The sequence below is a fragment of the Mesoplodon bidens genome (genome assembly GCF_964165515.1).
Source record: "Mesoplodon bidens genome assembly, chromosome: 3".
Taxonomy (NCBI): domain Eukaryota; kingdom Metazoa; phylum Chordata; class Mammalia; order Artiodactyla; family Ziphiidae; genus Mesoplodon; species Mesoplodon bidens.
The window spans coordinates 164,101,979-164,129,806 of record NC_138178.1 but is presented as its reverse complement, the minus strand read 5'-3'; the positions used below and the strand labels follow the sequence as shown (position 1 = coordinate 164,129,806).

Below are 27,828 nucleotides of genomic sequence, written 5' to 3'. Positions count from 1 at the left end.
CCTGACAATATAAGTCTTGATTATTTTCCATCTTCTCATCACACCCCTAGAATATCAGCTCCTTAAGGCCGGGACTTTCTTCTTTGTTCATTGCTGTATTCCCAGCATTTAGAACAGTACTTGGCATATGGTAGGTGCTCCGTTAATATGAGTTAAAGGAAATGAGCACACACATGCTCATTTAGGAAGCACGTGCTTCAGTGCTTCCTGACTTCCTACCTGAAGTCAGGAAGTTGGACTTAGACGATTCGGAAGGGCCCCTCTGGTTTTTAACGTTTGATCATCCATGCCAAAAGCCCTCTCCGGAAGCTGTTCTGACACATTTTTGTATGTGTATGAAGGATAACTGGGTTTTCACATGCCCTGATGTGAACTTTTTGTGTGTTTCCCTTTTCTATAATCTTAAGGAGAAAGTTAAGTCTGGGGAGTCTTCACTCTTGTAGCTATAAGAAGACAAAGTAAGTGTTTTTCTCTATGGTCTCCTTTGAAGTGAAATTCTTATACACATCATATCCTGAAGGGCAGATTTCTTTTTGTGTATGTATATGTCAGCTTATATATTAGCACATGCCCAGAGCCTAATGGGAAATCAGACAACAAACCTAAAACAAGTCTAGTAAATTTGCCTTTTCATACCCTTCACACTTGATAAGATTTTCCTGACAGTTGGTAGGTGAACTCTGAACATATTAAGCCATAGGCAGATTCCTGTGTGTCTTTGCTTCCTGAAGATAGGACTCGTAGAAGGACTTGTAGATGACATTTGTAGGTATGGGGTAGACAAGGGAAAATATTTCAAGACTCCTGGATTATTTGGGGACCTTGCCTTGGGTTGCCTTTGTATTATAAGTTCAGATTTAAGGTCAGGAAAGACGAGTACCAATATGATTTGTTTCTGCTGAAGAAAATACTTTGTCTTTTGCTGAAACTTGATTTCATTTTGCTTGGTTTCTCAGGGTGATTTTGCCTCAATTCTGTACAAATCGGATTTCTAGATACTTGGTGTGAAGATTAACTGCATGTCTCTACTAGTTGACAATGAGTTGGATTTTGCAGGTTGGTTTGTTGTAACTTTTTTCTCTGAGCATCTCTGTTAGCATCAGTGCAGAGAGATTTTCTTGTGTAGCCAGGGCTGAATATAGCTTTTTACTGTTTTCATTCTCCTGCGAGATGGACTTAGGGGAGCTCTTATGTGAACTGAGGCATGTCAGGGAGAGCGCTCACATGGGTCCATTGGCGGATGCCAGGCAGACACGGCTGTGTTTAGATTCCTCCCTCAGAGTTGCAGGAGCCCATTCGTGGCGCTCCCTCACCTCCATAGGTCATGGAAAATGGCAAAAGTAGGATTGTTGAGGTAATTTTTTTGAAGCACTATTATTGTGGTTGACATTGATCATTTACTACTTCAGTGGCATTCCATGATGTCAGGTTTCCTGCGTTTACCTGTAGAAGAAGGAAAATAAACCCTCTCAGAAAAGAAAAGGGCAGCATTATTATGTGTTCATGGAGTCATAGCCTCATTGTCTATCGCTGCAGCCATCAAGGATGTATTCATATAAAATAACACAGCAAAGCTGATGCTTAGAGGTTATGAAAGAACATACAGGGGTTGTCAAAACTATATCTGGGTTAAAATATGTTGTGATACTCCCAGCCCTCCTTAACAGAGGCTATTTATAATACAGTGTGGGTATTTGTGCTGCTTTCATTGTATGCATCCTGAATGAAGAATCAGCTCTTCAAAAAAAAACATTAAAAATAAAACCCATGTTGTAGAAATCTGACTTAGCCCAAAGAGATTGTGGGTGTCTTAAATGGCTACTCATTTCCCAAGGTGGCTCAGAGGTTTCCTCTTGGTCGTGAGATATTTTGACATGGCACCTGTACTTTGCCTTTTAAAAACGATGTTCTGTATGTGAAAATACATACATACTTCCTCACAATCACTTGTATGACTCTGCAGGGATGTGAACCCCCAACCTCCTAGGAGGGAGGGTTTGTCTCCTCCTGTTTCTGAATTGGCCTCACCCCAGCTTCTTGCCCCACCAGGTTCTGGTTTCCAGCTTGGAGCATTTCATTTCTCTTTCCCATCAGGGGGCAAGACTGGTTGAAGAAACTCTTGTACAGAGAAAGTGTAAATCATACCTCAATAAAGCTATTAAAAAACACACACACGCAAGCACCCTGATTGATGGACTGTGCCACCATTATGTGAATACTGTAAGTGGTTTTTAAAAATACCTCTTTCACCAGAGTGTTTTGGTTCAGGGTGTGTATTCTTGGATTGTTTATTATTATTATTTTTTTGTATAGCATTGATAGGAAAAGGTAGAACTCTTATAATAATACATGCAGTATTTAGATTGGATAATACTCCCTTCTCTTTTTATGGTGATTTCCTGACTTTCTCCTTTGCTTTTCCCTGCTACTTAAGCATCAAGTCTCGGGCATTTTCCCAGTGTAATTGTTGATTAAGTGCTGCATATCCTGCAATGATTATGAGAAGATTATTGTATTCAGCTTTTAATCTTATGAGTGTCAAATATTTTACTTTAATGGTATCTTTATTGTTATTATTCTTCATAGCTCTTTCTGTTTGAGTAATGCAATCAGGCAAAATAAAGGTAATAGCACCAATTCAGCACTCTTAGAGTAATAATTCTTTGTCTCAGAATGGAAAGTGCCATCTGCAGGCTGTTCTGAAATGCTGATTGGGATCTGCAAAGATGGAATTAGGAATGCCTTAGGCCTCTTTTGGTTGCAAGTAACAGAAAGCAGCTAGCTCAAGAAGAAATGTATATAAAGATAGAGACCTATTGGAGGCATTACCAAGGGCCTCAGGACCCCAAGGCCAGGCTTGTAGCTGGGAGGCGCCAGGACTGGGAACCAGACGGCTGCCAAGAACGCAAGCAGCACTCACCTCCTCACTGCTTCTTTCTGTGCGTCCTCTGTGTTTTCTCTAATGTTGTGTATGAAGTGGTCAGTGGTCATCGGTAGCTTTCAAGCTAAATATCCTCTGTAGAAGAGAGCAGCCCCCGTGGACCCGCCATCTTTTGGTCTCAGTTCCCAGGAGCAATGGGAATTCTGATTGGAACAATTGTAGTCATGTGACCCCCCCAGTCCAGTCAGCTGGTCCAGGAGAGCCATCTCATGACGTGAATCATGGCAACCAGGGGCTCTCCCCGTGGGCGAGGGAAGGCGCAGCTCCAGAGAAAGAGGCTCGGTGTGAATGGACCTGACACCTGCAGTAGGGCTGTGTTTGTATATTTTTGTGAGAAGGACGGCGACCCTGACTCCTCATGCAGCCTTCAGTGATGCCCCCCACACTTCTGCAGGAATCTGAATGCATATTCCAGAACTTGGGTTTCTGAGGGGAACCCCCCAAAAGCAATTTATAGTCGACTGCCTATTGCTTAGCTGGGCAAAAGGAATCCACAGTATGAGTAGCTCCAGTTACTGTTTCCGTAGCACCAGCAGACTTTCTGGTTCTTCCCTTAGACACTGATGTCTCCACTTTGTAGACGGGGAGACTGAGGCTGGAAGGACAGTGCGTCACCTGTTGTCATGTCACTTGTTCTGGCTGACTCCAAAATGCAGAGCCAACCATGGTGCTAGGTTTGGGCTTTATCTCTACAAGCTGACAGCCGATGCTTCATGGGTATGTAGGGAGGACAGTAGGTGGTTAATAGGGAAGTGGCTGGTTACACGTTGGCCTGAAGTGGAAAATTTGCTGGGAATAATCCATATTGAGTAATATTTGTGCACATCATGAGGACTTAAGCTCAGCATGAACTTTTCTATATAGAAACCTAAAATCCATGTAAATGTTTTAGTTGGACTTCAAGCCGTAGGGCATCACTTTGAGTAGAGAGTGTCACAGGGATAGAGTTCCGACGGGTCCAGCCAGTGTCATCCCCTACTCATCGCTCAAAGGATTCCATTGTCTGTAATATGGGGGATGGCGCTAATTGGAAAACTGTGGCTTATCAGTCAGTGCTAACTGACAAAATCATGGAGCCGGGGAGGTTGGTGCAGTTTCTCCAAGAGTGATCATTGTGGGTGGCGAGTACTGAGTGAGGTGTAGAGAATCAGACTGTCTATATAGATGCTGCTGCCATGGAAAGAGCACTGGGCTGTCAGTCAGGGTTCTGGGGGCCCGGCCCAGCCACTGGCCATTTGTGAGACCCCAGGCGAGTCACTGCCTGCTCTTCATCACTCCGCTTTGTTTCTCCCTTTCTTTTTAATATGTTGTAAAAAAAATCATAAAGTACAAAAAGATATATAGTGAAAACTGTCATCCTCCTGTCAAAGAAATACAGCTCTAGTCCCCCTCCCCAGAGGTAACCGGCATGATCAGTTTCTTACGTGTCGTTTGATAGCCAATGCCTTTACACACCTGAGTATGTGTGCACATTTATGCAGACGGGGACATACCACATGCATTATTCTGATCATAAAGATCTTTCTGTATCAATGCATATAGAGCTATCCTTTTTTGGGGACTCCGGAGTTTTTCACTGTGTGGCTGGATTAAAGTATCCTCTGGTCTTGGACATTCTACAGATAGGGTTGCAAAGTGGCGTTTTGTTGGTTCACTTCTTTAATTGAGTGAGGTTAAAGGCCATTTGTATTTTTTTCTGTATGTTTCCTCCTTTTGCCCGCTGCTCTTTTTTTTTTTTCCCCATTGAATTTTTCTTTTTCTTACTGCACCTCATTTTCCAAAGAGGTAATGATCCAAGTGCCAGTGAGTTCTACAATTAGGAATATTTTAGCCGGGGGAGAGATCTGATGGATGTTTACTGAGAAGCCCAGGTACCCGGGAGAAGGCCCCGCGTCAGCTGCGGAGGCCGACTTTGTTTACCTGGTCCCTTTCTTCCTCCCCATTGTCGTTGAGGTGAGGTCACTCCGAGTTCCTCAAAAAGCCTCAGACTTAGTAGGGGGAATACCTGCCCCATAGTGGGGCTTGACCAGTTTTTGCTGGTTGAACAAAAGAGAGAACATGGCATCGTGGAACAAGATTATCTTTGGGATCAACTAGTTCTCTAGACATTGACCTGGGTTCAAATCTTCTTGGCTCCAGAATTTGCAAGCCATGCAAACCTCTCTGGACCACAGTTTCCTCATATATAATATGGGAATAATAATACTGATGTTGCCAGGCTGTTCTGAGCAATAGAAGAACCTAGTAAAGTATCGAGCACATGACGGGTTTTCAGGAATTAACAGCTTCTAGTATTAGTGTCATTGTTCTGATCAGGACTATTATTGCCATCACCATAAACCCAACGAGTGACAGTAGGGGCCATGGGCTAAGACTAAACACTTGATTCACGAGAAGACCATGTTATATGAGACTGTGACTTTTGCAGACCATCTGCGTCTTTGCAATAAACGTTGATTTGCACCTACACTAATTTCATTTGTCTTGTGACCATCATTTTCTTACAGGCTTTAAGCCTCTGTTGCTAGACATCGTACATAATGCCTGTGGAGTTTCAATGCCCATCCAGTTTCGGGCCTTGAAAAGGGAGAGTGATTTGAAAGTATCTACTTGAATTCTTAGTGAGAAAGATCTGAAAACTCTTCTCCTCACCTTGCCTCCCCCAAGAAGTCTGAGAGATCAAAACAAGTAATCTTTCTCTCTGCATCCCTCAAACCCAACTTAAGAAATTAACGAAGGAAGATGGATAGAGTGAAATAAGACTCATCGAGAAGAAATGGGAGCCTCCTAATTGATTCCCACAAAGCTGCTGGTTATTTACAACTAGGAAAATTGCCCGCTTGGAGATACCAATTCAGCGCTCTGGTTCCACTGGCTTGACAGGAGAAAGTCACTGCGCCTGGCTGGCAAAGCTCTTAGGGAGGAGGAAAGTAGAGTGAATTACATCTGACTGTTTAACACCATCTCATTCATAGATTTCTGCCTTTTCCCCCAGTGGATCATTCGCAGTCTCTTTTTTAGTATATAATTGTTCATTTTAAATTTTCATGTTTGCTCTAGCTGGGTGTATGTTAATTACTGGCAGTCTGTAATTATGTTGTCTATTTGTCATTTCCATGGCAGCAAGGGTAGTAAGCTAGAACTCTTCCAATAGCAAGAATTTTAATTTATAATTCCCTCCCCCCAAACCATTTAGAAATTGATACGTTTCACTCACATTCTAGATGTAGTTCAGTAAATGCCATGTTATTGATGTTCATTATCAGGTTTTAAGCTAAGAAATGCCGCTGTACTCTAACTTAGAGATTCCCAAGATTTTGGTGTATTCATTCAACCCACAGCCACTTATTGAGCACCCACTGCACACTAGCTGCTTGGGATATATTCTCTGAATAGAACAGACAAAATAAAACATCCTGTAGTTCTCTGTGTAACCGAAGGACTGCCCAGCTGACCCCTAAGGCCACTGTCTGGCTGGCGGCAATGGCTGTGTGTCCCCTAGGCTGCCACACACTTGTCTGTTCCCAGCACTGTAATAATGAGGAATATGGTAAGAAGTTAGAAGCCACTGGCAATTAAAGTTATTATTTCACATTAAAGTCCCCCTATATGATATTGGCAGCTGAGACATACATGGAAAACATAATAGTTTAAAGATCATCAGATTAGTTCCAGACATCCCCAGGATCTGGGTGCAAATTAAATTAGAGGTACATCAAATTGATCCAATCAAGAAGCAGGGCTGGGATTAGGGAGCATGTTCTTGCTGTATGGACCAGGTAAGCAGAGTGACTGTTGATACTGCCTAAAGCCACATGCCTCAAAGGAAGTTCCAGCACCCTAGATTGAAAGTGACCCCTGGAAATGATTCCCAAGACTGGGCTGTTCTGGTGCTATGAGTACAGAAGGTGGGGACCTGGGAAGGGTCTAGAGTGGAGCTGAAGACTAAAGGTTCAGTGAAACTGATTTAAGAGATGGTCCTGCTGGTGGATAATGCTGAAGAGCAGGTGCTTACAGGAGAAGGGATCTGGGGGAAGTTAGGCAGTTGGAAATGCTCTATCTAAAAAAGGCATATGGGGCTTCCCTTGTGGCGCAGTGGTTGAGAGTCCGCCTGCTGATGCAGGGGACACGGGTTCATGCCCCGGTCCGGGAAGATCCCACATGCCGCAGAGCGGCTGGGCCCGTGAGCCGTGGCCGCTGAGCCTGCGTGTCCGGAGCCTGTGCTCCGCGACGGGAGAGGCCACAATAGTGAGAGGCCCGCGTACCGCAAAAAAAAAAAAGGCATATGACTTGAGTTCCTCATAGTCATTCAGCAACTTTTTTTTAGTACTTATAGAATGTGCTAGAGCGTGAACAAGACAGAGGTCCTGCCCACATGGAGCTTCCATTTCAGTGGGGGAAACAAGACAGACAAATAGGACAGACAGATGGACAGATAACCAAATGTGATATAATATAATATAATGTTGTACAGTTATGAGTGCTACAAAGAATTATAAATGGGATAAAGGAATAGAGTGATCAAGGTATCCTACTCTATTAGTCATTTTTTGCACTTCACTAGTTCTCAGTATGAGAAGAAGACATTAAGGGGAGGGGTGGTCACGTTTTGTTCCTTTGGGGTTTTCTGGTTTTGTTTGTCTTCCCCCAAATCAATACAGGGCTTTTAGTGCCTCTTTAAAATATCACAGAGAGGTCTTAGGAATCATCTGGCATCTTGTTGTTTCTGTAGCTGGATAACTTAAATCTTATTCATCACCTGCCGAACTGGTCTTTCTGCAGAGATGTAGATACCATCTAAAATTTTTCTAATATTCTTGTTTTCAACTGTTTTGGCTTGCTGAATCAAAGCAGCTGAATTTGATGCAATTTCGATGTCATTTTCTTTGAGAATTAACTCACCTTTCTGGGCTTGAGGTACTGAACAAATGATGTCTGGCTTCACCTGAACCTGGAGCATCTATTTTTTGCCCAAGAAATTTCAGATTTCAACAAGAGACCTGTTCTGAATAACAACATTGATGGGGAGATGAGCATACACAGACCTCATTTTGTAATGGAAACCCAACATAACGCCCTTGATCATGTTCTGTACATGATACAGGTAGTCGAAAAGTGGCCAGTTTCTTTCTGTATCCCCGCCATTTGTCAACCTGGAGCCTCTTTCTTTTGTTTCCAAGGAAACTGAGTTCTACATTGATATGATTGAAGTCCCTCCAAAAGGCTCTTCTGGTTCCCTTCACAGTAATTGTGTGACCCTTCACACAGTAATTGTGTGAGGTCAGCATTTTCTGGAATGTCTGCAGTCTGATTGCTGAGAATGGTCTTCATCCTCACAGTAAATGCAGCAAAGAACAGTTTTTATTTTTAACAAACCTTGTGAGATAATTGTAGATTCATATGGAGCTGTAAAACAGTTGTAATTCAAAGAAATTCTGTTTCTCCCAATGGTAACATCTTGCAAAACTATAGTATAATATATATAATCTCACCTGTATCTACAAAAGAATCTTGCTGGGGTTTTGATAGGAATTGCATTAAGCCTGTATATCAGTTTGAGGACAAATGACATCTTTACTATGTTGAGTCTTCTAATCCATGAACATGGTATACCTCTCTGTTTGTTTAGATCTTCTTTGATTTCTTTTATGAGCATTTTTGTAGTTTTCAACATATAAGTCCTATACGTGTTATATTTACACCCAAGTATTTCATTTTTCTTGAACAATTGTAAATGATATTATTTTTAAATTTTTGGTATCCATTCATTTACTGCTAACATATAGGAATATAGTTGATTTTGTATGCTTATCTTGTATTCTGAGACCTTGCTGAATGTACATTTTAGTTCTAGAAGGCTTTTTGTATATTCCGTAGGAAGTTCTATGTAGACAGTCTGCAAATAAAGACAGTTTTGTTTCTTCCCTTTTGATCCATATGCCTTTATTTCACTTTCTTGCCTTATTTCACTGGTTAGAACTTCCAACACTATGTTAAATAAGAGTGGTGAAAGCAGACATCCTTGCCTTGTTCTCAATCATAGGGAGGAAAGCATTCAGTCTTTCCTTATTAAGCATAATGTTAGCTATAGGGTTTTTTAATAGATGCTCCTTGACAAGTTGGGTAAGACCCCTTCTATTCCTCATTTTCTGGGCATTTTTATCATGATTAGATGTATTTTTCATATACCATTTCTACATCAGTTGATATGATCATATGATTTTTCTTCTATAGCCTGTTGACATGGTAGATTACTTTGATTGATTTTTGAATACTGAACCAGTCTTCCATCCCTGGAATAAACCCCACTTAGTCACAGTATATAATTCTATTTAAATATTCCTGAATTATATTTACTAATATTTTGTTAATTTGGTCTGTACCTTGCCTTTTTTTTTTTTTTTTTGCTGTACGCGGGCCTCTCACTGCTGTGGCCTCTCCCATTGTGGAGCACAGGCTCCAGATGTGCAGGCTCAGCGGCCATGGCTCACGGGCCCAACCGCTCTGCAATATGTGGGATCTTCCTGGACTGGGGCACGAACCTGTGTCCCCTGCATCGGCAGGCGGACTCTCAACCACTGCGCCACCAGGGAAGCCCACCTTGCCTTTTTTATACGGTCCTTAGTTGGTCTGCTTTCTTCTCTCTACCTTTCAGAGTCTTCTTATGTTTGTCTTATATTTAATGTCCATCATTTTTAGTTGTGTTTGGTGGGAAGAATAGGGAAAAGTATGTCTATTCCATTTCCTGGAAGCAGAAGTCCCTTCAGATGGTCAATTTTTAGGTATACTTTTAAGCAGCTGTATAATTTACTACCAGCAGAAAAGAAAATCCTGAATTCAGGTCTTGATGAATAAAAATGTTCGACCAAGTTACTGGTTTGACTTGCTTGATTCTAAAAGAAGCTGAACAAAGAGATTTAGGCTGAGCACAAAGGTGTAAACATATCAGGTCTTCAGTATCACTCCTGTACTTCCCAGCAGAAGAAAGACCTGTTAGGGTCATCAAAGTGTCAGGGACATTATACAGGCTCTTACCCCAGCAGATTGGCACTCACCAATAGAAGCCTTTTGATGAACTTCAATCCACTGTCGTGCCGACAGCATTCACTTAAATTGCATTTCCGGGACTTCCCTGGTGGTGCGGTGATTAAGACTCCACGCTCCCAATGCAGGGGGCCCGGGTTTGATCCCCGGTCAGGGAACTAGATCCCACATGCATGCCGCAACTAAGAGTTCGCGTGCCACAACTAAGACCTGTTGCAACCAAATAAATAGATATTTATAAAAAATAAAAAATAAACTTGCATTTTCTGCAAGCTGTTGGTAATACCAGATATTTACAAAAAGGTGCTGTAGGCGCCGCTGCATGCTGTCAGTTGCCTATCAACAGTTATTTGCCAAATAATTGTGTGTCGGGGGGCCTGAAACTTAGGCCAAGGGGGACTTTTCTTCTGTTGTAGACAGATGATGATGACTGGTCAAGGAGATGAGTTCTCAGAGGGTCAGTGAGAATCTCTTCTGCATCAAAAGAGCTCCCATTCTTTGCTTTCATTGGTTGGCTTATTTTTCTGCCTTTCTTATGATTTCCAAGAAATATGGCACGGTAGTAGAGGTCACAGAGATTCAGTGGGGGAATCAATAAGCCACAGTGTTCTAACAGCCCCTGGTTTCAAAGGTCCCTCTCCATGGTGAAGTTTTCAAAACAGCAGATATTTTCCATTCTCCTCTTATCTTCCTGCTGGTTTACTTTAGCAAGTATTTACACGCACCTACTGTGAGTGCAGTGATTGAGTAAGAAATGATCCCTGCTCTCAAGGAGTGGTAGGCAGAGAGGGTACAAATGACCATAGTTCAGGGGTCACCAAGGAGCAGACAAAATGCCATCAAAGGTCAGATGCAGGTAACTTGGCTTTCTGCTGGTGAAATTTGAGCTGGTGCTTCAAGAGGTAGGAGGATTTCAGCAGCTGGGGGTAGGGTGGCACTGCTGGCAATGGGTGGGCCGAGAGGTAAAAGCATAGGCGCGTCCAGGGAACATAGCACAGAGCACGTAGGGCTGGACTGAAGAGAGAACAGCACTTTCCTCATCAGCGCTCACCTGCCCAACCATTGAAAAAAAGCATCTTTTCCCCATATGACCATTAGAACCATAATGTCTTTCCACTTATGTTTTTCCTTCCACTTTACCTAAAGTGGGCTTTTGTCATCCCCTCATTCATTTGTGCACTTGAGTTAAGACTTCAAAGTGTGCTTACCTACCTAGCGTTAGGGGTTGAATTGCACCCTCCACCCCAAGATATGTTGGAAGTCCTAACCCACCCTTCGGTACCTGGGAATGTGATCTTATTTAGAAATAGGGTCTTTGCAGATGGAATCTGTTTATGTCTTGTCATCAAGATGAGGTCACTAGGGTGGGCCCTGATCCACTGTGATTGGTGTTCTTATTAGAAGAGGGAAATTTAGACACAGACACACATGAGAAGAACTCCATGAGATGATGGAGGCAGAGATTGGAGCTGCAAGCCAAGGAGTGCCAGGATGGGTGACCAGCACTGGAAGAGGCAAGGAAGCGTTCTCTCCTACGAGTTTCAGAAGGAGCATGGCTCTCCAGCACCTTGATTTTGGACCTCGTTGTTTTAAGCACCCAGTTTGTGGTTCTTTGTTATGGCAGCCCTAGGAACTAACATACCTAGTTTATACCGGGCCCTCTACTCGTGGAATTCGACTTGGATTCAACAGTCTGTCAGGGAGGTTCAGTTGTGCCTGTTGAGGTCACATCGGTGGCTAATAGGTGGTCTTTGCAGGGGGAATTTGATCATCAGAGGGGCTCCTCGGTTTTCTGGTCTTTAGGCTGAGGTTTCTGGGATCTACATGGAGGACAGTGAGCTGGTGACAGAGGGTGGAGTGAGCAGGCACAGCCAACTGTGACGTGGTTCCCATTAGAAAAATGCAGTAGATGGGAATTAAAGGGTTCTAGGGCAAAAGACTTCCGAGTTCATTTATACCAACTCTTCCTCCTGCCACATGATAAACTGCCTTGGAAAGAAGTTATCACGTGACCCATCCAAGGCCACTCTGCTAGTAACAGAGTCAGGACTTGAATTCAGATCCTAAATCTCACATCCAGACCTCTAAGATTTCTACAGGGACTCTAAAGTCTGTGGTTCTGACTTTGGAAAGTTTTTTTTGGGTCACAGCATTTTAACTTACGCCTTTAGACTCTTCTTTATTTACTGGGGCTGGTAGGGGGAAGAAAGAAGAGGCACTTTAAAAAAGAAAAAGCAGGGCTTCCCTGGTGGCACAGTGGTTGAGAATCCGCCTGCCGATGCAGGGGACACAGGTTCGTGCCCCGGTCCGGGAAGATCTCACATGCCGCGGAGCGGATAGGCCCGTGAGCCATGGCCGCTGAGCCTGCGCGTCCGGAGCCTGTGCTCCGCAACGGGAGAGGCCACAACAGTGAGAGGCCCGCATAACGCAAAAAAAAAAAAAAAAAAAGCAAACAAGGGGAACATGTTGACCTTCAGGAAAGGGATTTGAAAGAACAAGTTTATGCATCTTTAAAATGAAAGACCCAAGGGTATTTAGTTTTACTCTGTGTCATTGAAAACTAAAATCCACCCCAGCCTCAAGTGGATGGGAAGTTCCAGCTCACAGGTTCATTCACTGACCGTCCGACCCACGTGTTGCAGAGGGTAGAATTTATAAAAATCAGCAGCTATTATATGACCTCAGACACCACAAGTTGCACTTTCAGCCTCATTCTGAGTTTCCTGTCCCTCTGCCCGGTGGAATAGAGCCACTAATGTTGTTTCCATAGATTTCATCTTTCCAGGCTTGGTTTAAATCTCGAGTGCAGGACGCCAGGTAGATTCATTATGGCAGTAGCAGTGCACACACGCCGTCATGGTAGCTTTAAATCAATCTCTCTCCTAAAGGTTCCGAGGAATGTCACTTACAAGGCACATTGCTTGCGTGAGTGTCCTTTGTGTTGGGTGCCCTGGAATGTAATTTCTATCAGGAAGATGTAAAGGGGACACGGGGAGGAATCATTTTGCTTGACAGCACACTCTGAAAGGAAGGGGAGTTTGTTATTGTTATTTTTTGTTGTTACTGTGATTGTTTCTTGGGTTCCTCCAACAAAGACATGCTGTGTGGCTTTCAAAAGTCTCCCCGTGCAAATGCTTCCCGTCACCAGTGATCAGCGTCCTGCCATTTTGAAATCCAGAAGTGGCTTTAGCAGCCCTTATGACATGATCATTGCCGGGAGCTGGAGACTAGCCTCTCAGAGAAATTGACACTCTCATCTTCCATCTTCCTGTACGCATTCTAAGTGCTGGTGCGTTGTCACTTTAACAAACTGTCACCCTGAAATAGGGTTGCTTCATCCAGTGCTGTGGAAAAACAAGGTTAGAAGAGCAGAGACTTTTGTTGATAGTGAGCAAGTGGGATTTGTTAAACCAATATTGAAAGATGGTTTGCACACCTCTCGGCAGCTCGTGTTACTTCTGAAAAGATGTGGTCTTTCAGCCCTGCTTGGCACAGATACAGTTAAAGGTGCATCAGGACCTTTGTTATATAATCCTTCCAGGTTATATAATTTGGGGTCCTGTTTGTTCTTGCCCTGGTTTATATGGATTGAAACAAGGATAGAAGATCACAACAGTTCATAGTTTCCTGTAACAGCGGAGGCAGTAATGTTACTGATTAAAGCACATGGGATCTATTGGTTGTCAGTGATACTATATACAGGATGGACTATGTGTATGTGAACAGTTTGTGTATGAAAAATATAAAATGAGTTTCAGACGTATCATCCTACAGATGAGCAGTTTAAAAGAACTGACTTTCAGATTCTGGCTTATACGAACCTTCTGGTCTCAGCCCATGTCTCTAGCCGGTCAGAAACTGGAAGCCAGCCTAGATACGGAAATGTACAGTACGGTAGGGACTTTTTATGGCTGCCGTGAGTGGCCCCTTTGACTTTTTCCAGACCTGGCCCAGATACAATTAGGAGACGTTACAACCTAAGGGCAGGTAGGATTCTTGAGACTTCAGTTCACACTTTCCTGCAACACTGAGCTCACCTGTCTCTGAAGTGACTGCTATCAGCTGCTTCTACCTTGGCCTCCTCCCAGTTATTTCAAATATAAATTTAGTAGCCAATAATTTGCGGCCCCCAGCCAATGGATTTGAGCAGACCTAGAAATCAATTATATCACTGTCCCCCTACTCCCACCTACCCAGCCTGGGAAGATTGTAGAACAAGCACATCTGTCCCATGCCCCAGCTCAGAGGCACCCCTAAGTAGGCGACATGGATCAGAAGGCAGTACCACATAGGGCGGCCATGCTATTCTTGACCTACTTCTGACTCCAGATGTGAGGGTTCTGTGTCTGTCCCTTCCAGGGCCCCAGCACCCTGACTCTCTGGCTGGGACCTTCTCAACAGCTCTTAGTCCTCAGGGAGTGGTGCCCACATCCTGCTCTAACAAAACTCTAGTCGTCGGAACCGTGAACCGTGAAGGACACACCTTCCACGCTGCCAGCAGAACAGATCCGACCCCCACCTTGCCCCTTCCCCACCACTTGGACCTGGACCCAGTCTACTCCTTTTCATCCTCAGCCACCCTCCCTCTCAGGCTTCTTAGCTCCTGCCACCTCCCTGCCACCCCCTCCCCAGGCCTGACTGCTCTTGACTCCCAGAATTCACTGTGACCAAGAAGCCACGCTAACATCTTTCTACAAAACAGTAATAGTTTGCTTCAAATACTTCCTAAGAAGCAAGTACTAACATAAAATCGGGTTGTGGGTAGTTTCAGTTTTCTTCTTCATACCCTTCTTTCTTTTTTTTTTTTTTTTGGCTGTGCCACATCTTAGTTCCCCAACCAGGGATCGAACCCACGCCCCCTGCAGTGAAAGCGCAGAGTCCTAACCACTGAACCACCAGGGAATTCCCAACCCTTCTTTCTTTAAATCACATTTTCTACAATGAACATGTACTATTTTTTTAACTGGAAAGAAAAAATATATATTGTCAAATAGCCGTTGGGAAGATGGCAAATAAAAACAAGTAGGCTTTTTTGTTCAGTAGAATAACAACAACAGTAAAATCACCCCAAGGTAAATCAATGCAAAAATATGAGGCAACCTTGCTCCTCCTCATCAAGTAATAAATGGCCTTTCACAGGTGAGATGAGGTGGGACATTACCGTCATTACCATCAACCTCAAGTCCTGATAGTTTTGCAGAGATGCTGGGCATGTCCTACTCCAGTAGACACCATGGGAATTTATTACAGGGTTGTTGGGAGGCTCAAATGAGAAAATAGTTGTGAAAGTACTTAATAAATGGAAGCTATTATTTTCAACAAAAAGTAGAGAACTTTCATCTACATTGGGAGACAAGGCAGAACATCGTGAGGATGTTCATACAATTTAACATAAGGGAAGATGTGGCCATTACGATCTAAGCACTTAAGTTCATCTATTCATTTGATAAATATTTATCGGGGCTTGGCACAGTTCTTGGTGCTTGGGATTCATCAGTGAAGAAAACAGACACAAATCCCTGCCTCGTGGAGCCTCGTGAGGGAAACAGATGAAAAACAAAAAAATCTACTAACTAAAAAAGTGGTCATCAAAATAACAACAGTAAGTAACACTCTAATAGTGCTTATTTTGTGCCAGGCATGTATGTAATATATTTAATCCCAAATACTCTATGAAGTAGATACTATTTTCAACCCCATGGTGGGGGGGAAGTGACCCACAGAGAGGTGAAGTGACTTGCCCAAGGTCACGCAGCCAGTAATGCTGGCACTGGAAATCAGTTTCACGGAGGAAGTTAGTGGGTGAGAAGCCAGTGGAGAAAGAAACGGAACGGGGTAAGAGGTTATCCATGCAGCAGACATTTCTGAGTGCGCTGTGCCTGGCACTGTGTTGGATGCCTGGGATATAGAAATGCAAGGGGCATTATCCCTGCCCTGGGGAGGTTCACAGTCCCCTAGGGGAGATTAGGGGTACACAGACATATGAGCAAACCATGTGATATGATATACAAAGCATTGCTTTCTGTGACACTTGTGTTTTGGACTAGTGACTTCATGGCATCAGCGACCTTACCTTTGTCCAAAGACTATTGATCGTGGTGTTGTATCCTCTCTTTCACTGCAGAACTTCTAGGCATGAGAGGCTGATCTAGCCAGTAGCTACTTCGGTTAGACTCCAGGCTGCAAAGCCAAGGCCCTTGGCCTTCCTGAGCGGATCCCTCCCGTCTGCACCAGGAGGGCCAGTTCAGTTCCCCTTGATGTCTGTCTGTTTAGTTGGTGTCTGTGGCATAGCCGTTGTTCACTCTTTTGAATGTCACCCATCCCTCCTTTCATCTCTCATTGGCCTCAGAGAGTGTCACACGGAGGGACAACCCTTTGCATCCCCTGCCTGTCCCCAGCCCTGCCCATGGTCCTCCATCCCATCCTTGGCAGAGGTGGACCAGGGAGACCTCATGCCTACTGAGGATAAGCCATTGCAAGTTTATTTCCTGCTAGTGAGGGGTCAGTAGTGTTTGGTTCCTGCCCAAATACAGCCTATTTATTCCCAGAGCTGAAAGTCACAAGGACTTAATAAATGCTCTGGTGCTGTAGGGTTTTTTTGGTTTGGGGTTACCTTTGTTTCTTTACTTCTTTTGTCTGACAAAGTCCTCTGAAGAGGTGAATTGTTTTTGCTCTTGTTCTGGATTCAAGAGATGAGTATTGTCGTGGGGAAGTTCCCCCTTATCTTTCCCCGGGGCAACCACACTTAACCTCTTTTCTCATAGACGTCCGTGCAGGAGAATGAGATCATTAACAGTCAACATCCATCATAGGTCAGGACTGCCCTCCCCTCTTCAGGGCAGCTGAAGGAATTCCCTCCGTGAGGCCCATGGTGGTTGTTTTGGTTGCTTATGAGAAGGCCTGGCACTTTATGACTGTTATTTCACCTAGTTCTCAAAACAACCCATGTTAGGGTGGAGAAAACCCAGGCTCGGAGAAATAAAGTAACTTCTTCCCAGGCACACAGCACACAAACAAGTAGAACAAGACTTAAACCCAGATTTTTAAATTTCCGTTTGTTTTCTTTCCAATACTCTTTCTACTCCAAGTACTCTTCTGTGGGGAAATTAACTGAAATGAACTGAGCCTATCTTCCTAAAAAGTGTCCTTTTTTTAAACACTTAAAAACACTTCCTTGTTCCTGCGAGCCATGCTTCTGAGTTTGTTTGTGAGGTTTTTTGTCTGCTGGTTGGTTGGTTGGTTGGTTGGTTGGTTGGTTTTTCGGTTCCTATCATTAAGCCTGAAGAGGCAGGAATGAAGATTTTTTTTCCTGGTAAAACAAGAAATTGGCTTCTCTCTTCAAATCTGTGCTTTTCTATCCCTCCAAGCAAGTTGAAGATGATATTAAAAGAATAGCTCTATCTTACAGATTAGCAGTGAGACACAAATTATTTAAATTCACGTTTTAGACTGTAGAAATAGACTAACAGGTGGTCCTTACGTACTGTGACCTTGTTAGTTTCTCAGACATTACCACGTTTTGCAGTAAATAGTATTGACCAGACAGAAAGATAGGTTCATAACTGTGCGATCAAGAACATCTTGGGGCTCATCGATGAGGTTTAGGGGGTCTAGACAAATTCCTGAAATTGTGTTCAAAACATGTGCCTTCCTGAGCTTTTCTTTTTTTTCTTTTTTTTTTTTTTTTTGCGGTTCGCTGGCCTCTCACTGTTGCGGCCTCTCCCATTGCCGAGCACAGGCTCCGGACGCGCAGGCTCCGGACGCGCAGGCTCAGCGGCCATGGCCCACGGGCCCAGCCGCTCCACGGCATGTGGGATCTCCCCGGACCGGGGCACGAACCCGTGTCCCCTGCATCGGCAGGCGGACTCTCAACCACTGCGCCACCAGGGAAGCCCTTCCTGAGCTTTTCTAATGAAAGAATCCTTCTTTTTCATCAGACCCTCAAAGGATGTGGTCACCACATCAGAGTCTTCAAACAGCACATACTTGTAATCTCACAGTTGCCCTGGGTCAGGAATCCAGGCCCAACTTAACTAAGTCCTCTGCCCAGGGTCTCACCAGGCAGCAAACAAGTGTCTTAGGGCTGCGGTCCTTTCTGGAGTTGACTCCTCCTTCAAGCTCATATAGTTGCTGCCAGAATTCAGATCCTTGTGGTTGCAGGGTGGAGGTCCCCTTTTCTTGCTGGCTCTCGGGTGGGGTAGATACCCACATGGTCCCTGCCACGTGGCCCCCTCCCAGACTCTCACAATCAGGCAGCTGCTTCAAGGCCAGCAAGAGAATCTCTCATTCGGGTCTGCTGCGACACAGTCCTACCTGATGTAACGTGACCCAGGACGTGACTACCCATCACCTTTACCTTATTTTATCACTAGAAGCAAGTAACACCTTCCATCTGTCCTCAAAGGGAAGGAGATTATACAAGATCATGACCCGTCGGGGGTCTCCTTGGTCTTTGTCTGACATAATCACCTCCTAAAAACTCAAAAGAACCTCTGCTCTGGAATCTTTGAAAAAAGACACAGTTGACATCCTACAAACACGTCATTAGTTCACTGAGGAGTCGCATCATATCTGTGGGAAGAACCCGACATGACTGAATGGGGAAAAATTGATTAGTCTTATTTTATCTAGATGGAGTCAGCGCCGTGAAGGGAGTATTAAATGAGAGAAAAGAGCTGATTCTAGGCTGTGTGGGAGAAGATCCACAGCAAACATGTACTACGGCCTATGTCAATATCGTGGCCACGCTTGCTCTATTTTTTGAGACAAAAAGATCATGGTTTGGACAAATGAGAGGCAGCCAGACCCCAAAATAACTTCAGACTCTTCATTCCTGGGTGCTGAGGGGGTAGCTGCATGTTGACTGAGATGATTCTTGGTTTATTTGGAGTCTAATTCAGCATTAATAAAAAAGTTCAAAATTGAATGTGAGTTGGTCTGTGGTAGAATTTAATGGGATATTCCCAGAGTTGCTCTTCCTTCTAGCTCTGTTTTCTTAGTGTATTAGTTTCCTCGGGCTGCCGTAGCAAAAGTACCACAAACTAGGTGGCTTAAAGGAGCTGCTTATGCTCACACGGTTCTGGCGGCTGGAAGTCTGAGATCAGGGTGTCAGCGGGGCTGTGCTCCCTCTGAGGCGCTGGGGAAGGATGTGCCCCATGCCTCCCTCCTAGCTTCTGGTACTTCCTTTACTTCGGGGGCATCACTCCCCTTTTCACATGGCATTTCCCCTGTGCTTCTGTTGTGTCAGTGTCCAAATTTCCCTTTTTTATAAGGACACCAGTCATATTATATTAAGGGCCCAACCTACTCTAGTATGACCTCATCTTAACTAATTCTATCTGTGATGACCCTGTTTCCAAATAAGATTATGTTCTGAGATGCTGGGTAGGACTTCAACACGCTAATTAATTGGGTGGGTGAGGGTGGGGGAAGTGGACACAATTCAACCCATAACACTTAATGAAGAATAATTTTAAATTTTCCTGATAGTCGTGCTGTTCTGGCAAGTAAATCAAAGTCTCCCTGGTGGATCGATGGTCAGAGATAATTAGATTTCCCTCTCTCCCTCCACCCTCTCATTTGGGAGTTTACTATTTTCTCACTAGAATGGCATCCTTGCCTTTTGGACTTAACTTTAGAGATAAAACAGCTCTCATTCTACATCTAAAATTGGTCAGTCATAACCCTATTTCTGGTAGTAGGATGCTTATCCAGAGGTCAATTATCTGGCAACCTCACCTATAAGGTAGGTGGGGAATAGAAAACCAAGCTCACAGAGAAAACAGAAAAAATGCTGAGCAAAGATGTCACAACAGTCACAAAATAAACCCTTTTAAGAGAACCCTGTGGACTTTTGCTCACATCTTATTAACCTTTACTCTGCACATAATTCTAACAGACTTTTAAAGTTCACAGGACAGTAGAAGCATCAATATGTGAATGACAGACTCAGGGAAAATTCCAAACTAAATTCAGTTTAAATATTACTTCCGTTATGACGCCTTCATCAGTATCTTCCTCTGAATTCCAGTATTATTTTATACCTTCATTAGTCAGTTGTCACCTGTTTTCTAACAATTTGTATCCATATTCTACTTGGTTTACATATCTTAATCTCTCCTACCAGATGCTTGTAAGAGCCGGGACATACCTAGTTGTGCCTAACACAATACCTGACACACAGTAGGTACACCAATAAATTCGTATAGAAGACTGAATAACCAGAAAGGATAAATTTTTAGGTGGACAGTAATTAGGTAAGATAATAATTTAGGTGCCTAATAATTTTAGGCAGCGTGGAGTTTCAAAGCATTTTGAGCAAAAAAGTTTCCTCTGATATTTCCTTTTTAAAGTTAATTTTTATTAAAGTTACAAAATTTGAAACCTTACCTTTCATTAGGCTTTTAAGAGGTGGTCAGAAGATCTCAATTTATTTATTCTAGCAATTTTTAACAATCACTTTTAAGGGGACCTTTTATTAATGCTCGGTCTGATTTGCAAACTTAGTTAATTAAACTCCTTTAAACATTTTAAACTGCATTTGTAAAGGAAATCAAACATATTAAATGTATTAAGTACTCAATTGCCTGACTCAACAAACAAGCCGCCCAGAGCACTTAAGCAATTCTTATAAATCTAATTAAGCTTATAAGTATGTTACACCCTACTGTCTTTTAAGTTTTCTTCTATTGTATATGACTTCAGTGAGATTTTGATTTAAAATCAAAGTCTGAATTGGTTATTTAATTCCACAGTTTAAGTTGATGTTGCAAGGCTGGTCGTTATTCTTACAGGCCAGTTCTCTTAGTTGTAGCAAATATTTAAAATACTAGATCTAGGGCTTCCCTGGTGGCGCAGTGGTTGAGAGTCCGCCTGCCGAGGCAGGGGACGCGGGTTCGTGCCCCGGTCCGGGGGGATCCCACATGCCGCGGAGCGGCTGGGCCCGTGAGCCATGGCTGCTGAGCCTGCGCGTCGGAGCCTGTGCTCCACAACGGGAGAGGCCACAACAGTGAGAGGCCCGCGTACCGCAAAAAAAAAAAAAAAAAAAAAAAAAAAAAAAAATATATATATATATATATATATATACTAGATCTACATTGATTTCTTTTTAAAAAAATTAATTTGACAGATCTCATTTTCTTAACCATGTTTGTACTTTATTCTAAATCTTCTCTGGGTTAAAAAGTGCTCACTCACATTTCCTTCCAAGAAGGAAAAGAAGGGAACCCTCCCCTCTGCCTTACAGAACCTTCTGCACATCAGGGATCTTTGGAAACTTCTATTCACTAGCAGTGCCTCTCCTCCCGTCCATGACTGTCCAGGGGAAGAGCTACCACAAATCCCCATCAGGTGCTCCTTGGAGGGACCTCCCACGTACTTCTGGCAGCTTTGAGAGAGAAAGTCTGAGCAACCTGAGGATCCCGGAGGCTGCTCGGGAGCCCTGCGCCATCCTCAGGCTGTCTGAACTTCCTTTACCCCGAAGAGGTCTCCAAAGATGGGCAGACAAGCCCCACCCAAACTCTTGGGGAGCCATCAGCTGCCGGTGCCTGGATGTCCCCGAGAGGTCCTGCCCATTGTCCTCACGGCCGCCTTCGCCGTGGGCCAGGAGGCAGCGAGGGTCTGGCCATGGCACCAACGTCAATGGTCTGTACCCTGCCCCGGTCCAGAGCTCTTCCCGAGGGAGGCTGGCCGTCAGGACCACACGCCGCAGCTTCCCTTCCCCCGTCAGTCCTGCATTCTCTCCTCACGCAGAAATCTGCACAGTGGTCAAAGGTTGAGTTCAGAGTGTGGGCCTGGGTCAGAACCATGATGATCATTCAAATTACTGAAAGCAGCAAACCAAATCTGACTCCCTGTGCACATTTTAAAAAATTTGAGCCCAAATAGTTTCTCACCCTGCAGAAATAATAAGGGCACATTCCGTTGTTCAGATATCCTCGACAGAACTTTTTTTGCCCCCAGATAACAAGTTATAAAAAATAAGCAGTTGTCTACATCTTTAAAAAAAAAAAAAAAGAAGAAGAATAAAAAGGGCTTCCCTGGTGGCGCAGCGGTTAAGAATCCACCTGCCAATGCAGGGGACACGGGTTCGAACCCTGGTCTGGGAAGATCACACATGCCTCAGAGCAACTAAGCCCACGCGCCGCAACTACTGAGCCTGTGCTCTAGAGCCCACAAGCCACAGCTGCTGAGCCCGCGCGCCTAGAGCCCGTGCTCCGCAGCAAGAGAAGCCACCGCAATGAAGAGTAGCCCCCACTTGCTGCAACTAGAGAAAGCCCGCGCGCAGCAACAAAGACCCAACTCAGCCAATAAATAAATAAGTAAATAAATTTATTTTTAAAAAAAAGAAGAAGGAAGGGAGGGAAGATGCTTACTTCACTTAAAAACAGTTAATTGTTCTTTGAGGTCATCTCAAATAATTTTGAGCATCGCCTTCCTACCTGAATTTCAGGGGCGGGGCAGTGGTGAGGGAGGAGCTGCCTTCTCAGCTTGCTGGGATTTCTTAATGAGCAGTGGGTATCAACCAGCACTCAGGTGGATGTATATGCCCCTGACGGCTGGGCTGAGCCCCTTCTTATAGTCACTCTGTAAATGAGACCGCAACTTAAAGAGGTAAGTTTCACTTGTCCTAAATCCCTTACATTAAAGGCAAACATTACAGATTCTTCTGACCACTCACCAAGATCTATATCCCCTACCCTCTGGTTGTCACCAGAAAGATTTTACATTTTCTGAATTTTAATATATGCAGATGTCTTTCCATGAGTGTCCAAAGACCTTGAAACTCTTTGGGATTGTGCACGATCTTCATATACAGACATACCTGAGATATAGTATCATGGGTTTGGTTCCAGACCACCGCAATAAAGTGAATAGTGCTATAAAGTGAGTCACATTTGGTTTCCTAGTGCATATGAAATTTATGTTTACACTATACTGTAGTCTGTTAAGTGTGCAGTAGCATTGTGTGTAAAATAACACAATGTACATATTTTAATTTAAAAATACATGATTGCTAAAAAATGCTAACCATCATCTGAGCCTGCAGGGAGTTGTAGTAGTAACATCCAAGATCACAGATCACCATAACAAATATAATAATGACAAAGTTTGAAATATTGTAAGAATTACCAAACTGTGACAGAGGGACATGAAGTGAGCAAATGCTTTTGGAAAAAACAGTGCTGATAGACTTGCTTGACGCAGGGTTGCCACAAACCTTCAATTTGTGAAGAACGCGGCATCTGCGGAGAGCAATAAAACGAGGTATGCCTGTAATGCTAAATGCTAACGTGGGCCTGTGGATCCTCATCTTTGGCTGCCAGAGCTCCCAGCCCCCCAGCCGGCCACTCCACAAGTGACATCAGTCCTGGAGAGCATCATGTGTTATAGCAACGCCCAGTGATGGGTTTCCATGGTGACAATTCAGTCCTCAAGAAAATATTGTGTAGACAGGGAAGTATGCGATATAATTTTTAAATTTTGTTAAAATAGTTAAAATGGAAAAAAAAAAAAGATATTTCACCCAGAGGCAGTGCTTCATGTATTGGAAAATTGTCTTAAAGAGAGTGCTGTATTTCCCAACAACGTGGCTAAGTGAGTTCTTCCTTCATGAAACAAACATTTGTAAAAGTCTGACAAAGGTTCTTGAGCCAATGAGAAAGTTGGTAAAAGCAAGTTCTTTATAACTATGTTGAAGAAAAACCAGAATAATGCAGTTTGGTTATCATTTAAAGTGTGAAGGGATTTGCGAGACTTCCTGGCCTTTGCTACGTGTATCACGAACCTGCCTGTAACCAAAGGTTATATATAATGTGGTGCGGTGAATAATGCATGGGGAGTGATAACGGACTTAGAGAGAGAGAGAGAGAGAGAGGGAAAAGGTGGCTTTTAAGTACCGTATGGCATTTCCTTTCTGCCATGGTGATACATGATATAGTGCTCTGTGGTGTGCAAAGTGTTACTGGTTGTCATAGCGATAGAACACTATCCCGGAGAAAGGAGGAAATGCTGGCTTAAGACGCTTCCCTGGAATAGAACTACAGTTCTAACAAAACCATCATTGTTAGCTCCGTATTTGTTGTCAAATAGTAAAATCCATGCTAGTCTTTTTCTTTCTTCGTGCTAATGCTGAGTAGCCCTGATATCATCCCAGGGCTTGTATTACACACACAGGCTTCTGCCTTCATTTGAGAGTTTCGTATCTATTGCTGGTGTAAAAATAGGTTATGTTATGAATGCCTCCCTGAACTCACTTCCAGCCACTGGCCCAACTCACTAAGCTTCAGGGTTTGAATACCTTCTCTGTAGCGCCTGTAATCAATTTCAGTGGTGCTCCTTGCTGTCAGGATTGCCTCCCCTTGGTCACATTTCAGTCATTGTTATATTTTGTCAGACCCTGAGTGAACAGCCCTCTGAAAGAAGCATCTGAACGGAAGCTAATCTTTGCTTTCTGGTGGTTCTCAGGGCGGAGTCTCTGATGTGTCTGTCCCATCTTTCAAAGTGTATATTGGATGAAATGGATGGAAATTCCTCTGATACGACTACTGATGTTCAGTTGCCTGGGTGGGTTTCAAAGAGAGCCAAGGCCAAGAGAACCACTGAGTCTAGATCGGTCATCTTTGCCACATCATGGCTGTATCCTCTTCATCATCCAGCCCATGAATCCACATTCTTCACCCAGCGAGGTATGGAGTAGGTAGTGTGGAAAGAGTTGTGTGTGTGTGTACACAGTCCAGAAGAATCCATCACACCACCTGCAAGCACAGCTCGCACAGCAGGACCTCAAGATGATGGTACTTGGGTTGCATCATTTTGGTCCGATGATGATAATACAGCAGTCCCGAGTGCCAGGTACTCTCCTACGTGATTTGTGCACATCAGCTCATCTAGTCCTCACCACAGCCTGACTGACAGATAAGGAACCTGACGCACAGAGAGCTTAAGTATCTTGACTGAGATGACATGGCTGGTAAAGGCTGGGGCTGGCCCCAGAGCCTGTGTTCCCAACTGAGCTGCCACTTCTGTGATCCAAAGTGGAACCAAGGAAGGCCCTAAAGACATCCAGAGAACTGGGCCCCTCCTGGGGGAACCACTGGAATCAATGGTGTAAAATGAAGAAGAATAATGGAGTGATAAGAAAGGAGGAGGAGGGGACTTTGGAACATAGATGAGAAAGCCTCGCTTGCAAAAAGCAAAATAAAACACAAAGTTCTGTTCATTAAACTGTTATCAGTATGGAATTATACATCATTATAAAGAAAAGGACAGTAAACTGTAAGCAGGATACGAGTACCATGAGTGACAAGGCCACTACCCCATACTTCTGTCTCACTCACAGCTCTGGCATATCTGGCTCAGATATCTTAGCACCGCATCCCCACAGTTTCAAGGGTGGCCCGAATACAATATCCCATTGATCAAGTGGAATATCAAACTTACCCAAGTTACAGTGATAACTGTAATAACAGCTCATATGACTTGACTGTGTCTATGTACCAGGCATTGTTCTTAGGGCTTTGCATGTATCAACTTGTTTGATCCGCCCAGCAGCCCTGTAAGGGAGGGAGGTACTATTTTGCGTTTTCCAGGTGTGGAAACAAAGGCAAAGAGAGGTGAAGTCAACTTGCCCCAGACTTCACTCCTAGCTCATGGCCAAGGTATTGATAACAGTCATCCATTCACCAGATATTTGAAGAGAGCCCACTGGGTAAGGGGCACTGCTCCTGGCTCCTGGGGCATGGTGATGAGCAAGCAGACAAGACCTTTCCCTGAGGGGCTGGCCTTCACACAGATGTGCGTGCCTACACATGCGTTATAAGCTCTGAGCACCTCCAATGATGCCTGTCGAGTATTAAGGAGGGGCAGGAATTTCTTAGGAGAAGGACTTTACAAAGATGGATCAGGAGCAACTGGATGTATTAGATAAAAGCAGAAAATAAGGACAAATGAGTTCAGATTATGGAAGACCTTGGAAGCATAGGAGAGTCTTAGCTGGGGGCTGGATTGAGTTGTGTGTAGAAACGCAGCCTTCTTACAGTTGCCTCTAATGACACACAACATTGATTGGAAGTACAGTCACAACAGACTGTTCAGTCCAACCTTCTCATTTTGCAGACAGGAAAGTGAGGCCCAGAAAATTTCTTTAGGATGAATTCCCTAGAAGAGCTGTCCACATGTTTTTGCTGCAGCTTTCTTTGTAAAAGCCAGAAATTAGAAACAACCTAAATAAATGTCCATGTCCAGGGAGATGTTGAAATAAACTATGCAGCAATGAAAGACATGCACTCCATCCCTCTGTACCCCAGATGGAGAGAGGCCAAGACTTACTGTTGAATGAATGAAAGAAACACATTGCAAAACGATGTGTAAGTCTGTCTCCATTCATCTAAGACAGCAACATTATATTGTTGTGAAAGATACAGATTCTTGTCTGCTTGTCTGCAAAGGAAAAGCTCTGGTCAGATACACACCGAGGGAATGTCACCTTCAGTGAAGGGGCAAGGCCATAGGATTAGGTGATCTTTTTAGTAGTGGCCTAATTTTAAAAATAAGCAACTACATTCTTGTATTAATCGTGTGATTAAAAATTAAGTCAAAAAAGAAAGGTCTATTGACTTGTCTGATTGCATATGTTGAGTTAGTTGAAAAGGCAAGTCTAAGACCACTCAAGTTTCCTGGCTTCCAAGCCCCACTCAAACACCCAAATATTCAAGCATGGAGAGGTGGGGTAGAGGGGAATCGAGAGCTTCGTAACCAGCCAGATATTGTTTACGAATCCCAGGAACCATACATATGTCAATGGGTTAAACCGCATTTTGCTAAATGAGTGTGTGTGTTTCAAAAAAAGACTCCAATTTTTAATGGCATTAGTATTCCAGGCAGCTGAATCCCAGGCTGGAGAAAGGTACAAATGATGATTGCTCATTAGCAAATAGAATACAGATGTTAGCTTCATTTTGCCTGAGTGCATTGGCACCTTGGGGAGCCACCAGCTTAGTGAGCCAGACCCACAGTGATGCTGCTGGCCCAGCGCAGGGGAGGGGTCCACAGAGGGGAGGGGATACAGGTCACTTCAGAGCTTACAGGGCTGGGCTTTGTTTCCAGCAATAATTTGTTGGGACTGATTGGTAGAAGAGGGAAACTAAGATTTCTAAAGCAACTAACCAAAAAATTTTAGTATATTTTTTATTATATATTTTTTTCATTTAATTCTTAATAACCACCCTATGAACTAGGGTATATGGTTCCCTTTGGAAAGGAAAGTGAGGCTCAGAGAGGTGAAGTGACTTGCCCAAAGTCACACAGCAATGAAATGATATATTAGAACCCATGTGCATGTGTGTCTGGCTCCAGAACTCAGACTTCTGGGTGCCCTTCTCACTAGCAATTGGGGCTAAGGAAGAGAGCGCATCTAGAGATCTCCCTTTGAGCAGTTTCCAGGACTTTTACATCTTATTTTCTCTGGAGCCTCATAAAAGATAAATGAAGGTGTTCTCTTAAACAAAACCAGCACAGAAAAGGTCCAAGCTGGAGAAGGATAGATACGAAGGACAGTAAGATGCTACTTCAACAGTCCTGGCCCTCAAGAAGCATCTAGCTTGGTTGTAGGGTCATGAAGATTGAAAATCAAATGGGTAGAAGTCCTTACTGACCGTTCTACATGGCAGGGAATAAATGTGCAGAAGTTGGACTTTCATTAAGGGGTGGGTACAATTTTCCTAGGAAGAAAGGATGGGGAAGGGTTCTCAGGTTGGCGGCGACATGAATAAGAACACCCACGAGTGCCAAGGCTGGCTGGAGGGACAGGGCTGCTCCGTGAGAGTGGCAAGTCACTTGGCTTT

General features: G+C 43.8%; 1 protein-coding gene and 1 pseudogene across 5 annotated transcripts in view; one reads left to right on the top strand and one right to left on the bottom strand.

Moving 5' to 3' along the window:
- The window catches only part of FOXN3 (forkhead box N3), a 422,302-nt gene that overhangs the window by 332,659 nt on the left and 61,815 nt on the right, over positions 1–27,828 (top strand). The window lies entirely within an intron of this gene.
- On the bottom strand, positions 7,643–8,951 carry LOC308613424 (large ribosomal subunit protein uL6-like; annotated as a pseudogene). Its single transcript has one exon. The product of its transcript is annotated as a large ribosomal subunit protein uL6-like (transcript).